Here is a 4,839-nt window from a genome sequence, read left to right on the forward strand (position 1 = left end):
TCCCGAAGGGAAAGGGTGTTTTTAAGCTGTCAGAGTGTTTTTAAGCCTTCCTCAGAGACACTGGTTGTTGGCTGCAGCCAAGGCTGGGGATGGTGACGGGGCTGTGCCAATGCTCCTGCTGGGACTAAAGCCAGAGGTTCCTGGCTAAAGGGTCTTGCCCCTCCATTCAGGGTCAGATGGAGCCATATTTGGGGTCAGGAAGGAATTTTGCCTCATGGTCAGATTGGTACGGATTGGAGAGGGGGGCTGCCTTCCTCTGTAGTGGAGGGTGTAGCTCTCTACTTGGTATCTCTTGAGCGTATATAGACAGCTTTTTACTGAAGCAGGACATTGGCTGTCACAGTTCCCCTGCTTTACCTGTGGCAGGTTCAGGTGCAATGTCTTATGTTGTGTCAGAGTTGATGATAATCTTATGTAGAGTTTAGATTATGGATTGTATGAGATGGTTTCAAAAGGGCTGATCCTGGCTCAAGCAGGAGGTTGCATTAGATTAGATGACATCTAGAAGCCTGTTCCAGCCCTACTTCTCTATGCTTATCTGTAAGTGGGGAAAGCCAGGGACATGTTCCAGGCACCTGAAAGGCCCAGTCTTACCAGGGTATGCAGATGGGGTCCCTCAAGCCCCCAGACCACCAGTTCACAGCAGAGAGAGTTTGTGGGTAGCTCCAGGCTCCCCGACTCTCCTGCCACCAAGCAGACATCCACTGGGATAAACCAGCACAGTTTATTAGCACCTTTTGTCCTGGCCAGTGATGTGGCATGTCAAAGGGTAAGGACATCTGTTTGCTCGCCATTCTGGTGCTTTAAAAATGCAGGTGGCAGCACCAATGTGATTTCAGACAACGCCTGTTTCTACCCTTAGAGATGCTGCCTGATCTGGAAGAGTTGGGAATTGGGAAACGGTCCCTCAGTTGGGTAGCGTTAGGAATAAAAACCTAGGATTCTGGACTAGCCCAGGGATTGACATGACACCTCGTTCGATGAGTGACAGAAAGGCTTTATTTGCTACAAGTATGCAAAATCAAGTCAAGTAAGCCCAAACCAAATCAAAGACCAGTAACTAGCTATAAGGTGATGATTTCTCACCAAACAGGCAGCGAAGCAGCAATCTGTTTCTCTTCAACTTCTCAAGTAAGTCTGGTGCATCAGAATCTGGTGTCAGAGAGATTTCTCACTCTTGAAGCGTGTGCGCTGTTTGCTGTTTTACTGCCTTTTTATACCCTTAGTTTAGCATCTTCAAAGCATTCTTTTAGTTGTGCAAATCAAGAGAGTCCCAAGCAGTAACTGGCAGGAAAAACTTGCTCATCACTGGTTATCAGAAATTTTTAATTTGAATGAGTTATCTTCTTCGGTACCAAGAGGTGATCCAGTTTGGAACATATCAAGAAACTGATAAACAGCCAGAAAAAACACACTGAATCAGGAGGAGACATCTATCACATATGCAGAATGTCTCCTCCTGCACATAAACATGAGTTAGTTGCAAAAGAAATATTTACTGTACTAATTAATCAAGGATAGACATTTCATGTGGTTACACACCAGACACCTAGGAGTCTGCTTGAAATCATTCTGAATATAGCAAGATGCGCTGAAAGAGATACTTCATTATTCCTTCTTAGATGGCCTAGCCACAAACTCGTATCCTCTTGCAATATGCACTTAGCATTATTATTCTGCATTTTAACTTTGTGAGTAGGCCCAAGCTTAGCATGAGTTTCAAAGTCATCAGGTAGTATGTATTTGACAGTCTGTTGAAGTCAGACCAAGGGTCTGTGGAGGTCGCCTACTGCTCCACAACTAAGGGAGCAGTTTAGATGCATTCATCTCATTCACTGTATGCCTTGATTTAATTGAACCACTACCCAGACCCTGCAAGATGAACAAACTGCTGTGAGAACAATGTTGTTTCCAGGTGGCATAGCGGCTATCAGATTCCAGGTTGCTCTGGGTAGGGCAGAAGAAGCCGTTGCCTGTGCCAATGAGGAAAGGCACCGCTGCAGCTTTGAAGTGTCCAGACACTCCTCACAAGTAGAGAAGTTCTCCCAGGCAGTGAAGCAACAGGAGGAAGGCATCTGATGTGATGAAAGGAAGCTTGCAGAGATTGAGGCAGAGAAGAGGAAGCTGGCCACACTTCATAGCCCGATCTTGAGCCTCCCAGAGCTCCTGCAGCGCTGCCTTACCTTCATTGGCACGCTGGCGGGGAAAGCCCACATGGCCAACATGACCACAAAGGTGGTTTGCAACCCTGACTCCCTGAGGCACATCTTAGAAGAGGTAAAGCAGCAGATTTGCGCATTGCTGGATGCTAAAGGCTTTGAGGCCAGTGGGATGGGGATCCTGGCCAGCCCTGGAAAAGCCGGCTCCTTCTGGAGCTAAAGGGCTTGCCGGAGCCATGGAATCAGTGGATAGGAAACTGTTCCAGATTTTAAAAGTATGCAGTGTTTTGTGGAGGAGTTTTGTTTTATTTTATACTTCTGTTCTCATCATTTATGTCTGTATCAGAGTTTCCATCTCCTTGAAGAGATACCCCTAGTGCAAACTCTCCCTTAAATCCCTTCTAAACTCCAGTGGAAATTGTGCCCCCAAATGGCAAAAGGCAGCAAACCAGAAAAATGTCACATGAGTTCACAAGTTTCCAATGAATGGCTCATTGATTAGAAGGCGGGGGGAGGGCACCTTTTTGCAGGTGGGCCATAAATTATCCCCTTGCCTCCCCCAAGTGCCACTCCAGTCCCTTTTCCCTGCCCAATTTGCTGCTCTGCTTCCGGCTCCCTGCCCTGCACTCCCTGCCCAATCTGATGCTCTGCTGCCTGTTCCCTGCCTTTGCTTCCCTGCCCCCTGCTTTCTGCTCCCTGCCAAATCTGCTGCTCTGATTTCCACTCCCTGCCTTTGCTCTCCCACCCAATCTGCTTTTCTGTTTTTCACTCCCTGTCCTGTGCTCCCTGTCTGATCTGCTGTTCTGCTGCCTGTTCCCTGCATGATCAACTGCTCTGGTTTTCGTTCCCTGCCCTGCAGACCCTGCCTGATCTGGTGCTCTGCTGTCTGCTCCTCATCTGCTCTGCCACTTTGCTGCCTTTCCCCTCCCAGATCTGCCCCAAGCTGCCTGTGCCTCTTGGTGCCCATACCACAATCTGTTCCCCCCGGCCCTTCCTCAGATTAGCGGAAGAAGCAGTGGTTCTGCCTGAATCCAAGGGCCAGAACTCACGTGTTGTTTATACCAGTGAAAAACAGACGTGGCCCATTTGATTTTAGCAGAATCCAAGTATTGTCATCGCAATTCAGGTCATTGCAATGACAAACAGAACCCCTGCCCAAGTTAGAAAAGTGCCTCGTTGGAATAGAATTAGGGTGAATTTCAACCTACCTGAACCGTTGCTGGTCCCTAAAGGGGATAAACAGCAAGTGGTGGGGTCTTTGCTCACACAGCGTTAGTGGGGGTCAGATGCCTTTGATGCTGGGGCTGGTCCCGCTTTGAGCAGGGGTTGGACTATCTGACCTCTTCGGTCCCTTCCAACCCTCATGTTCTGTGATTCTATGTAGCCTGGTGGGAAGTAGCCATAGCTTGGCCCTGAGGCCCGAACGACCACCCAGTCCACATCACTTGGCTTCCCCCCTGTCCTCTCCCCTTTCTTTGCATACTCACTAAGGACTTCTTGCAACCTCTGTCTCTGCTTGTTGTCTATCCTCTTTCTGTTGGAGAAATCAAGATAATTGTCTTAAGACAAGAAATTAAGATAAACCTTTGTCATGTACCCTGCACAAAATTAAAGGATTTATGGCTGATAGAGGCTCCTTTGTTTCCTTTGCCTTTGTTTTGGTCAGCACTGGGTTATGGCTGCTGGCAGGTATCTTGTGCCGTTTCATGGCACTGAGTTCAGCACAGCTAGAGCATCTAGGGCATTTTTACACGTGCTCTGGGGTATGCGGGGGAGGGAGGGGTGCTTTAATTATAATGGGTTTGAGAGCCACTCTAATTAAAGCTCCAGCAGTGTCTTGTGTACCAGCATCCCCGTGCTTCAAAATGGCAACAGACTTACTTTAACTAATGCTCATCAAACAAGCTTTAGTTAAAGCACCCTGCCACCATTTTAAAGCAAGGATAACTGATACACCAGATGCAAAGGATGCTGGAGCACGCTAATTAGCACACTCCAGCAGACTCAGTTAATTGGGTCTGCTCTGATGCACTGTAATTACAGCATGAAGGAGCAGCCTTCCCATACATCTACAGACAGACCACGGTACACACCTGTGTAACTGTACCTCTGCTTGCTAAGACCGGCCATAATTTCTGGGAGTGACCGATGACCTTCATAGGCCTGAGTCACGTGCCTTGATCCCAGGTGCTCTATGTTTCTCCTCTTCGTCGTTTTGGGATTGATAAAGCGGTTCAATGAGATGTAGTTAAACACTGAAACAAGTTGTGGAATGGGAGTCTTTTCCATGGGAGGCTTGGCCTGATAAATGCCACAGATGATTAGACCATCACCCTCTGAGTTAGCTCATGTGACAAACATGGTATGCGGTGCTTGGAGGTTCTTGGAGCATGGGTTTGACTGGCAGTGGGAACAGAATAGCTATAGCTTGCAGATACATCAGACTTCGATTTGAGGAGCCCATACATGGTACCATATGGACTCCCAGGGGCAAGAGCTAGCGACTGATCAGGGCCCTTGGATCCTTGAAGCCCATTGTCTTCTTGATCCCTTGCTCCCCCTGCCTGCATGGGCCAAGAGCTCAGCAAGAGCTGCCATGGCATGGATGGGGTGGCTGCCTGGCTCCCTATGGCTGGGAGAAGTGAAGAGGGCAGGGTAGATTTGCATTCAACTCACTAAA

Source organism: Alligator mississippiensis, chromosome 11 (genome assembly GCF_030867095.1).
Source record: "Alligator mississippiensis isolate rAllMis1 chromosome 11, rAllMis1, whole genome shotgun sequence".
NCBI lineage: Eukaryota > Metazoa > Chordata > Crocodylia > Alligatoridae > Alligator > Alligator mississippiensis.